The sequence below is a fragment of the Camelus ferus genome, chromosome 23 (genome assembly GCF_009834535.1).
Source record: "Camelus ferus isolate YT-003-E chromosome 23, BCGSAC_Cfer_1.0, whole genome shotgun sequence".
Classification (NCBI taxonomy): domain Eukaryota; kingdom Metazoa; phylum Chordata; class Mammalia; order Artiodactyla; family Camelidae; genus Camelus; species Camelus ferus.
Window position 1 is genome coordinate 23,920,071 of NC_045718.1, and position 12,656 is coordinate 23,932,726.

The window sequence follows — 12,656 nt, forward strand, 5'->3', positions numbered from 1 at the left end:
AAGAGACCTTATGTATCTCTATATATATTTGTCTGGCACAGAAAAAGGGATGAAGAATACACACAAAATGCCTAATGTTGGTCACCTCAGTGTGGGTTTGGAGGAAGGAGAGAGAAAAAGAGAGAATAAACTTTTTCTTTATATATTAAAAAAAACAATGGACATAGCTGGCAATGATTGTATACAGTAGAGAAAATAACAATTGGTGAACTAAAAGAGAAATTAGAAGAACACAGGATGGAAAGACAAAAAGAATAAAGCAAAAGTGAAGATAACAGGTGTGAAGGGGACAATGAAACTGTCTATAGTAGGTGTGACTGGAGAGTCACCAGAAGAGAACAGCTGGAAGTGCAGCAGGTTCAGCACCTGAAAAAATAAAGGCGGAGGATTTCGCTGATCTTGAGGAGAGATAACATACTACAAATTCATGAAGCCCAATAAATCTCAGAAGATAATTCTTTTAAAATCCACACTTAAATACATTATAACGAAATATCAAAACTCAAAAACAATACAAAGTTTTCAAAACCACTTGGGGAGAAGGAAAAAACAGTTACCTTCAAGGAGCCGACACATCACCAACAGTAATGAAAGAAAGAAGACAATGCCATTTATCTCCAACGTCCATGGGGAAAAATCATCAATAAGGACTTCTGCAGGAAGAATAAAAGTGAGAGTGTTGTCACCAACAGGTTTTCAGTGCACGCAGTTCTAAAAGATGAAATTCAGACACAAAGAAAGTGATTCCAGATGGAATGCCTGAGACGCAGAAAGTAATGAAAAGCAAAAAAATTGGTAAATACATGAGCCAATTTAAATGAACATAAATCGTATTTTAAAGAGTAATAATAATATCTTGTCACTTTTTAAAAACTATTAAAATTCCAGATGATAACATATTAAGTGGAAGGCAGGAGTGCTAAATGGCATTAAAGTGTTAATGAAGGAGCTTGACTTCTATGTGAACCATTTCTAAACTAGTGAAGAGAGAAATAGTAAAAGTATAAAAACCAATTTGACAAATTAAAAAAGTAAGAGAAATAAATACAAACACTTGGGACAAATAAAAAACAGAACTTAAATGGCAAAAATAAATTAAACTGTATCAATAATTACATTCAATGTACATAAAGTAAATGCCTTAGTTAAAGATGAAATTTGACAGTTGGATAACAAAAGAACAATTATAGGCTGTTTGTATAGACTGAAAGTTGCAGTATCAAACAACATACACCTTGCAATTTCTAACTAAAAGAAAGCTAGTTTAGCCACATAAATATGAAAAAAAAAACACTTTTAGTCAAAACATTAGTAAAAAAGAGAAAAGTCAAAATGATTAAAAGGTTTAATTCATAAGGAAGGTACAACAATTCTAATTTTGTACTTTCAAATGCTATGATCTCAAAATACATCATCCATGAATAATAGCATTGTTATTTTTCCTTTCTAATCCTTATGCATTTTGTTCATTTTCATGTCTACCTGCACTAACTAAAATATGCAGTAGAGTTTTACAGAAATAGTAAAAACAAATATCCTTGTCATTCTGGGTTGGTAAAAATGGGAAGTCTTTTAAAAAAGTCTCTATCAACTATGAGATTTACTGTATGTTTTCGTAAATACCCTTTACTTAGTTAAGGAAGTTTCTTTTTATTTATAGTCTTAATTGAATTTTAATCATAACTGGGTGTTGAATTTTAACAAATGCTTTTTATCCACATATTGTGAAGATCATATGATATATCTCCTTTAATCTATTAATGTGATGGATTATAGTAATTCATTTTCTAATATTGCATTCCTGGAATAAAACCAACTTGGTCATGATGTTTGATTCTTTTTATGTATTACTGAATTTGGCTTGTTAAAATTTTGTTTAGAATTCTTATCATTATGTATATGAGCGGGATTAGCCCCTAATTTTCTTTTCCTCTCACACCATTTCTGTCAGGTTTTAGAATCAATAATACATTAACCTCTGACCAAGATGGCCCTGCTGTTCCCCTCGGCTTGACAAAACTTTAGACGAGCTTCTTCCTAACTATAGGTCCTTGACCTCCCTTTTCTTGAAGCATTTATTTTAGAAAACCTGCAATCACAAATTTTTTCTTTGCCACTTGGAGATGTAAATCTTCTACAACCCAGGAATGTCTTTCTCTAGGACCAGGGAGTTGTCCCTTTGAAATGTAATCATCAAGAAAGATGGTGTCCTGGTCTCCCAGTCAATGAGAGGTTAGCAAACACAGATGGCCTAATCATTGATCTCCCTACCACTAACATCCTCACGTTCTTTCCCATTAGCTCATTCCAGTTATTAAAAATACTCCCACCTGTTATTTTCAGTGGAGTTGAGTTCAATCTCTCTTGTCTATTGCATTGGTCTTGAATAGATTCTTTCTCGCCTGTTTTAATGGTTTGATGTGATTTTTCTGTTGCATCTCCTAACATGTGTTGGAAAATAGACCCACTTTTTGTATTCTCTGGAAGAGTTTATGTAAGATTGGCACTATTTCCTCCTTGAATGTTTAGTAGAAGTAGAAATCAGCAAAAACAAACAAACAAGCAAACAAACAAAAAAGCCATCTGGGACTAGAATTTTCTTCATGCCAAGGGTTTTGACTAATAATAAAATTTCTTCATAATATAATTTCATTATCTGTTGACAACTGCAATATGGATAGTGATGAACTCTTTCTCATTCCTGACAAATCTTTTTTGGTGTGTGCTTTCACTTTTTTATAAAGTTAATTCTGAGAGATATTTGTCAATGTTATTAGTCTTTTCAAGGAACTACTGCCATAGTTAATAACAATTGTATATATTTTTTCTATTTTATTAATTTTTCTAACATTTATTTTTCCTTACTTTTACCACCTTAGAGTTTAATTAGCTATTCTTTTTTTAATTGCTAGCATTCTTGGTTCAATGACTGATGAAAACAATCTATAACAAATTTTAGAAGTTTAAATGCTTATTCTTGTAATCTTGAGCAAGACAAGGATAACCATTATCATCACTTCTATTTGACACTGTACTGGAAGTCATAATCAGTACAATACACGTAAAAAAGAAATGAAAGTTATAAGAAATGGAAAGGAAAACTGGAAAGGAAAGAATTGGAAAGGAAAAAAAAAACATTATTCACAGATACTATTGTTTCTGGTGCAGAAAATCTAAAAGAACCTATGGAAAAATCATGAGAATTAATAAGAGAATCTACCAAGGCAACTGTATACAAATCTATACAGAAATATAATTAAGACTTTATGTAACAGGAACCAACAATTACAAAATTAAATTTAAGAAAAGGCAACTTTCAATAGCATTAAAACATTTAATAATCAAAAGACAGAATATATAAAAATCGGCCCTACAAATCAATGAGAACAACCCAACAGTAAAGTAGGGAAAAGAACAGAATAAGCACTTACCTAAAGAGGGAATTCAAATGGCTAGCAAATATATGAAAACATGCTTAATCTTTTTGTATCAATCAGCATTTTAAAACCATGACGAGATACCACTACACACTCTCCAGAAATTCTAAGGTACTAATAATGCCACGTTGAAGATGTGGAATCACAGGAATTCTTACACACAGCAGATGGAAATGGAAATGGGGTCAACCAGATAGTTTGGAAAACTGTCATTATCCACTACAGCTGAATTTCTAACTGCCTTGGGCACAATAATGCCATTCGTAGACAGAAATCCGAAGATACGGTGCACCAGGATAGACACACAACAATGTTCCTGGTCACAGTAGTCACAGTTTCCAAAACCTGGAACTATCGCAAATGGCCATCAATAGTTGAGTGGACAAACTGCGGTATAATCATACATGGAATGCTATATGGGAATAAAAATGAACCAGCCAACCATGTACTTTTGTATGTAGTTAAGCTACATAGAAAATGCATAAATGCCAAGTCAGTTGAGAGGGAAAAAAAAAAAATGTGCCCAGGGAAAAAAAATCAAAGAAACAAAAATTAATCAGTCAAAACCGGAAATACAAGAATGCTGAAGAAAACAAATATAGAGAAAACTGTAGCAAGATAGTAGAATTAGGTCCAAATATATAACAATCAAAATAACCATAAAGGAACGTACATGGAAATTATAAATTAAAAGACGGACATGGTATGAGTAGATCAATAAGAAAAATTAAAACCAAATGTAGCTCTTTGTTGTATACACGAAAGAAAGTGAAAGTAAAAGGATAGAAAAAGATGTACTAGGTACATCTAATCACAAGAAAACAGAGTTAACCACATTAATAAAAGATAAAATAGGCTATAAAACCAGAAATGTTATCAGAGACAGTAAGAGTAGCAATGAAACTTCATGCTTGAGCCAAAAAGTTTCTTTCTTCTGCAAGTCAATGTAGCACAGCCAATATATTCAGACTCCCTCTCTGTTTCACTTAAGGTGACTACCCTAATGAAAAAAACACAGATGGTATCTCCTCCCCTCCCACTTTGCTTGCTCACTCTTTTGACTAGCCTAGGATGGTGGTTCTCAACCCTTCCTGAATTAGAATCTCATGGAGAGCTTCTGCTGAATTTCAAGATTATGATTCATTGGTTCCTGGGATAAGATGCAGTCATCAGTAGTTTCATAAAGGCCCCCAGGGAATTCTAATGTGCCTCTGAGATTGTTTAATCCACTGGCCCCGGAGTACCTGAAGGGGAAGCACTGGAGTCTTCCATTCCTCTTAGCCTCGAGCACTGGACTTCCTGAAGCCCTTTGAGTCACTGAGTTTTGCTATCCTTCCAGTTTCTCATGACCCACCCTCAACCCTGCCAACCCCAAATTTAGGGAAATTTGTGGGGTTCTGTATGGGATTTCAACCTTTCCCAAGTGAGCTCTGCCTTCAACTTAAGTGAATTGAGAGTTGGTCAAATTGTTCATCAGTCTTGCTTTATGCATCTCAGCCAGAGCATTCTCCTGACCTCAATCCAGTCTTATTTCTGTCCTATTAGCCCTCTTGAACCTTCCACTGGTGTCCCATAGCCTTTAAATAAGATGCAAACATTTTGACTTGGCTTTCAGGGCCCTTCTTGTTGTGGGCCCTGCTTTCCTGCCCAGACTTAGCTCCTGCCACTTGTTCCTTCAAGCGTTAAGAGCCAGTAATACTGATCTTTCTGTCTTTATACTCACACTTTCTAGTCTCCTGTACTATGTGTGTTGTTTGCTCTCCTTAAAACTTCCCCATTGGCTGTCATCTCTCCATTCCTTTGGATTGTCCCTCACTCTCTACCTGCCTAAATCTAACTCCTTCATCAGGTCTTAATATGTATTTCACTTTCTCTCAATGGCCCTGAACCCCTATTTCACTGTTATGAGGCAACTCACTATCTGTATTTTGGAACATTAATTTGACTTTGCTTAAATTATTGTAAAGCACTAGTTGTCTGTCTTCCCTCCCAAACTGTAAGTTCCATGAAGGCAAGGATGAGTCCGACTTGTCTGTCCAGCAAGGAGCACAGCACTTGGAATGAGGACAATGCTCCATAAGTACTGACTGAATCAATAAATGAGCACATGACAGGCAATGATTCCCCCTTCAGCCACCCAGTCCCCCTTCCCCATTCCCAGACCCTACAAATACTGAATCTAAGGTAATAAAAAGGGGAAAACTTATGTCACTCAGATTTTAGGAGACATACTCTCTGCAAAAAAAGAAAAAAAAAGACACTTGAGAAACACTAACAACAGGTCAAGTAATGTTGATTGTCCTAGATGCTCTGATCTGAGGTAAATCCATACTGAGGGCTTCTGTCCCTCTCTCTTCTCCCCTCAGGATTCAAAGCCCTATGCCCCTCTTTCAGCAACTGTTCTCATATTCCATCTAGATATATCCTTACTTTAACTCTGGAAATCCCTCCTCCTTGTGCCTTTCATGGCATTTTATATACTGCAAATAAAACTTTGCTGATGACAGTATTCTACCTACTGTCCATTTCACACAGCAAACCTGGTCATTTGTCTAGAATGAAAATTTTGTCTTTATAAACTTATATGTCAAACATGTCACACTGGCTTTGACTCATTCCACACTAATTCACAGCTCTTCTCAGAACAGCTCTCAAAAATAGCTCTCAAGAAGCAAAACAAAACACAAAGGAGAGAATCCAAGTGAAACATGTTCACAAAACACCCATACATCAACAACAGACTATTATTCCCTCAGATACATATAATCATTGTCTCTGAAAAGCTAAACAAAACAAAAAGCCCAGATTAACTTTTATTGAAATACTATGTCTTAGAAATCCTATTTTTTTCCCCCAGGAGTATTTCTATCACAAATGATAGATAATTTCACATTATCTTTCATAGTAAATATGGTAAAAAAAAAAAAAAATAGCACCGCTATACATTGAGACAAAAAAAATCTTTATTCTCTTTTAATGTAAGCATAATAGCAAGAAACAAATTACATAATTACCCTAGGTGATAGGATATCATAAATAACTTTTAGAAATATGAAAGGAGTAATTCAATTAAAAAAGCATCAAGACAAAAAAGAGATTATGAAAGTAAATGCCTAATGAGCCAAAGTTTAATTGTATGACTCAATAAACAATACTTTAAAAAGTCCTGGGATGGGGTGGGTATAACTCAGTGGTAGAGCACATGCTTAACATGCACAAGGCCCCGGGTTCAATCCCCAGTACCTCTATTAAAAAAATAATAATAATAATTAAGACAAAAGAACTTTAAAAACACAGACACACAAAAAAACCTTCAATCAACAATGATACATCAGAAAAGTAAATATAAGCTCAATAAAATTTCAAATATAACCAAAGCAATAACTAAAATAGACAATCAACAATAGTGAAACATTAAGCTAAAGACATTTACATGTACCCACAGTGGTGTTATAACCTGACGTTAGGACTGTAACTCCCCAAGATGAAGGAATTTCTGTTCCTGAAACTTCACATTTAGTAATAAAATTTTGTAGCTGGAAAGAGACTAGATGCCAAGCTAAAACTATTCTGTGTCCTCGATTTCTATGTGAAAGCTCCATGCAACTGTGGGTCTACCAAAGAGTTCAAACCAGGATATTCAGCCTGTGTTTCGAATGGATATTTCTATTTTGTAGAGCAGACAAATGGTTCTAATTCTCCATTCATCAGGGAAATTTCAAGAATTAAAGTCACTTTTTATGAATGCCCAAATCAGAGAACATGTGCTTCCAATCTAGGGAGCCTTCTGCCAGTGTTCCCAGGAAAAGTACATGCACATGTAATTGCGTATACTGTCTTACACTGTTTATAACCCATTTATTCCCTCTTCTCACTCACAGCTCTGTTTCAGCCATGAGCATTTGTAACAGCTCAACAGCATTTTACACTTCTTGCCTAGGGCATTTGCTCTTGCTGAGGGCCTCAATCAAAGCTTGTACCTTTTCAGGTTACCCGGTAAATGAATAAAGCAGGATGCACAAAGTAGGTATTGTTCCTTCAAGGTGTGCCAAGTATTAGGCCTTTTTCTTAGTGGTACAGAGCCAAAAAGCACAGCAAGTTGTTTTTCCCTTTGGTGGGGATGTCTTGACATTTCCCGAATGCACTTTTACTGTTAACCATGGGATCTGACATCAAGGTTGTCTGGTCTTCCCTTCATTCAAAGTGATATGATAGTGTAAACTGTTAGGTTAAGGAATTGGCTAAAGGATTTGATCATGACTTCTTTTCATGGCTTAAGTAAGACCTCTGTTTACTAGACCCAGAGTTTTTATTTTATGTTTTGTGGTTGCTCCACTCCCAAGTTTTTTCTAGGGAACTCTTAATCATTCGTAATCAGTTAGGCATAGCCAGATAGCTCTTCTAGACAGGCCAGTCTGATGATCATGTCAGTCCCATTGCCTATTACGGAATTGCTTCATCTCTACCACCCAATGGTACTGCTCATTTCTAATGAAGTTTTTCATAACAGCATTTCTGGGCTACAGAGAACAGCTATTTAAAACAGATATTTAAAAAGAGATGTTTTAAAGATATTGGTGAATCCTTCAATACATATTTCAGGTGTTCATTGAAGAGACTATCATCTAAGACCCCCTAAATGTGGCTATTTCTGTGATTTCTAAAATAAGATATTTCTAACATCCAACTTTCTTTGACTATTGAATGCATTTTTAAGTGTGTTTGTGTATGTGTATTAACGAACATACACACACAAACCGTTAGAATCAACCCAGCTAGTCTATGTAATATGAGCAAGAAACAAATACTTATTGTTTTAAATCCCCGAGATTGTAGGCTTGTTTTGTTACCCCAGCATAACCCAGGCAGCCTATCCTGACTGATACAACTCTGGATTCACCAGTAGCTAAACAGTTTGATTCTTGGCCTGTCTCAATCCAATATGCACAAGTTATAGGAAATTTTTTCAATATGTTTATAAAAAGTCCCTGAATTTACATCTTTTTTTTTAAATTGACAGTTTAATATCTTGAGTCTACAATTCCTCTGTTTTCACTCATACAATGCCATCAGAAGCCTCCCTACCCTGCCACCCTGAATTCCTCACACTACTTATATTGCTCCGTGACAGAAACTATTCTAAGCTCCCAAACTTTTCTGAATGACCATAGGTGATAACTTTCTCAGCTGCTCCATCAAAGGGCATCATACTTGACATCTCACCCACTTCCCTGAAGATTTATACCCTGAGGTTTCTCATCACTTATGTTCCTTGGTTGAAAGCAGCAGACACTGACTTCGTCTAACTTTAAAAAGGGGAGTTTATTGGAAGGCTACTGGGAGCTTGCAGAGAAGACAGGTAATTAGAGGACCATACTTGGCAAGGGAGATAAACTGAGGCAGCTCTAGAAAACAAGGAATGAAGAATCAGGAGGAAATAACCACCCTAGTTCTGGAATAGCTGTTGCTGCCAGGAAAGATCTCTGTTCTCTCTGACCTTCTCCCACTTGCTCAGACTTCAGAGTCTTTCCACAAGAAGGGCTTAGATTGCAATCTCACCCACTAGCAGTTCTAGGGACTGGGAGAGGAATGGTCTGGCCTTTCGAAGTTCCATTGTTAGAGGCATGGGCCTGAAATTCCCTCTCAACATGATTATACACAGTGGGAGAAAGGTAAGTCCTCAAAGAAATCAGGTTCCACCATGGAGAAGAATGGATGCTAGTCAACAATGACACCAAAAAAAAGTCATCTAACAGGGAAGTGATAAAAAGAAAGCAAAATATGGTCCTTGATAAAAGAAAGGTTTATGGCTTCATCATGTTATTAGGCTACTGTAGGAACTCAGGAAGTATTCACTTATCAAATGTATTTTTTTTTTTCTTGCAGGGTCATACAGTTGAAGGCATTCTGGAATGATACAAACCCTAATTCAAACCAGGGTCTGTCATTTATAGATACTTTGAGGCAAGTCCCTGAATTTCTTTGAATTTCTGTTATCTCCTAGCATTATCTGAAGATTCTGAGTTAATATGTATAGATGGCTTGACATACACCTTGCACTAAATAAACATTAGCTTTCATCCCCTGGGCATTAGAGTTCTCCAGAGAAAAGAACCAATAGGATGTGCATGTACAAGAAAGAGACTTATTTTGAGGAATTGGTAATTATCTTAAGAATCACACAATTATGGAGGCTGGCAAGTCCAAAATTGGCAGAGTGGGCCAGTATGCTGGAGACCCAGAGAAGAGACAGTGCTGCAGCTCAACTTTGAAGGCCATCAGGTTGAAGACTGAGGGAAAATCCAGTGTGTTGCAGTTCAAGTGTAAAAGCTGTCTGCTGTAGAATTCCCTCTTGCGTGGAGGATGTCAGTCTCTTGCTCTATTCAGGCCTTCAGATGATTGGATGAGGTCCACCCACATTATGGAGAGCAATCTGCTTTATTCAAAGTTCACCAATTTAAATGTTAATCTCATCCAAAAACATTCTTACATAAACACCCAGAATAATGTATGACTACATATCTGGGCATTGTGTTTCAGCTAAGTTGACACATAAAATTAATCATCACATCCTAAGAGATGCTATTCTTCAGGAAAATAGTCTTCCTTCTTTCTCAGCATTCAGTAAAGCACTTTATAAGGCTGTTAAAACCAGCTGGGGAAGGGCTGCCTGTGATTGAGCCTATGGGATAGCAGGTGTAAGACATGAAAACATAGGTCCCACAGGTTAGGTACTTAAGCTTCAGAAGAGGCTCACCCCCAGGGAGTCCTCTGCTGTGGCAAGAAAACGGGATGGTTAGACCCCTGAAGAAAAAAGATAACATTCGCCAACACCAACTCCTATCAGGAAATGTTTTATATATATATATTTTTTTTAATTGACGTATAGTCAGTTTACAATGTTGTGTCAATTTCTGGTGTACAACACAATGCTTCAGTCATATATGAACATACATATATTCGTTTTCATATTCTTTTTCACCCTAAGTTTCTACAAGATAACGAATAGATACGACACTGCATCTATCAGCAAATCTTGAACCTGATCAAAAATGAGCTAATCATCTGCAAGTTTGTGACTATCTACTCCTAGAACAATGCCAGAACAGCACTTTGGTACACTGTAGGGCAGGCATGTGGACACAAACAAGCAAAATGTTTACGGCCAATATTCAAATGCATTAGGATAATAGAGATGAGAAAGATAAGATGTCTGCAAGGACTTCTCAGAAGATAAATTGAATCCAAGGAGACTAATAATGGCTACATGTAACATTTCACATAGCTGGAGATAAATGAATATTGAAAGTCAAGATTTCTCATGAAACACATGCCCGGGCTAAAGAGAGTCAGGGTGCACAAGAGCCTGTTGAATGACCATGATGAGGCTACCTATAACAAGCAGCTACAGGCCAAGAAGGGAAAGATTATCCAGGCTCTGTCCAAGAAGGAAGAAACGAAGAAATAAATCTCCTTTTCTCTTATCTGTACGTGGTAGACTCATCAATAATAGATGATCCAAAACGGTTAAAGAAAAGAGACAGCACATCCGAGGAGTTTAATAATACAAGTAATCAAAATAATATCACTAAATAAAAATTAACTTAATATTTAGATGTAAGCATGTGAAATTGCTATTATTTGACCACTTTTAACCTACAAAAATGGCTATCTCCTATCATTGTTTAATATGTGTAAGAGTGAAGGTGAAGCCAAGGTACTATGAGCAAACAGGCAAACTTCAACCTATAAGTTATTATATCCTCATTCTAAATCTAAGGAGACATAGCTGCTAATTGTGAAAGGGAAGCAGAACTGAAAATTCGGATACCGACAATTCAACATTATAAAATCAGAGCACTGAAATCAGTAGAGCAGCTATTAAAGATGATGCTGATGCAACGTGTATCAGGTATCGTACATAATTATACAATGGAAAGAATGCTTCTTCCTCTTGCAAATAGGAAAAGTGGTTTGGCTAAGCAAAGACAAGATGCTTTGTGGGCAAGGGTTGGGGATTGAGGGAGAAAAATACTTACGCATGTATATACGTTTATGTAGGTGTATGTGTGTTTGTGTGTGTGTAAGCACAGGAGTATGTGTGTTCATGTGTGCAAGCGCATTATGTGTGTGTGTACTTGTGTACACGGGTAGCTATATATGTGTGCTTAAGTGTAGGTGTACGTATAGGTATGTGTGAGGTAAAATTTTTCAGTCGTGACATTAACAGTATTACAAAGAGGAGAAAACTTGGGCCTCTTCACCTTATTCCTGTAGGTCTAGGTGCCGTCCTAACTAGGTTTATGTGAGGTAATCTTTTCCAGTCATGATATAAACAAGTTCCAAAGAGAAAGCTTATGCCTTATTACCTCATTACTGCTGGTTGAGGGGCTGTCCTCAGATCTCCCATGGACATACAAGGCAGCTGCAGAATTGAGAAAGATAGGAAACAGACTGAAGTCTGAAACAAGTCCATCTTCCTCCTCTCACCTTCCCCCGTGTCATTTCTTTACTTCCTCTTTTCCTCCCTTCCTTTCCAGAAGTATCGTCATACGGGAAACCTTTCATATGGGAGATGCTGGCTGCCCTAAGGGAGAAGATGCTCCTGCTTCAGTGAACTCATGATTTTTGCAACTTCTCCCTTGGCCTGTGACACTTCCTTCTGGAAGCTGACACACTGGCTCATCATAGTATGTGAAACCTGATGAGATTTACCGGTTTAACTGCTTTACCAGGGGTTTGTGTGTATGTGTATGTGTATGTGTATGTGTATGTGTATGTGTATGTATGTGTCTGTGTGTGTGTGTGTGTGTGTGTGCGCTTTGTCACACAGCTTTCAATTTTCTCAGTTGTGTGTATTCCTTTTAAATAAAGAGGTTTTATATGTAAATTGTTAAATTAATCAAGCTGAGAAAAGAAAAATTAATTCTACAAAGCCTAAAGGCCTGAATCTAAGGAATTCTTAAGAACTGCATCATATGTTTCTCCAAAGCACTTATTACCTAAGCTTATTGCTTCACAAAGATCTTCTAAGCTTGGCAAACATTATTCACAAACTGAAAGATTAGGTTCAGGGAAGTAGAAGATGGTGAAAATCCAAGAAAATATCCTTAATCTGGATAACTCTATGTCTTGGAAGCAGTACAAAGAAAAAAAAGCATAATACTAGTATTGGACTACAATGCCCAGATTATGAGTCTGATTACTGCCATAATCACT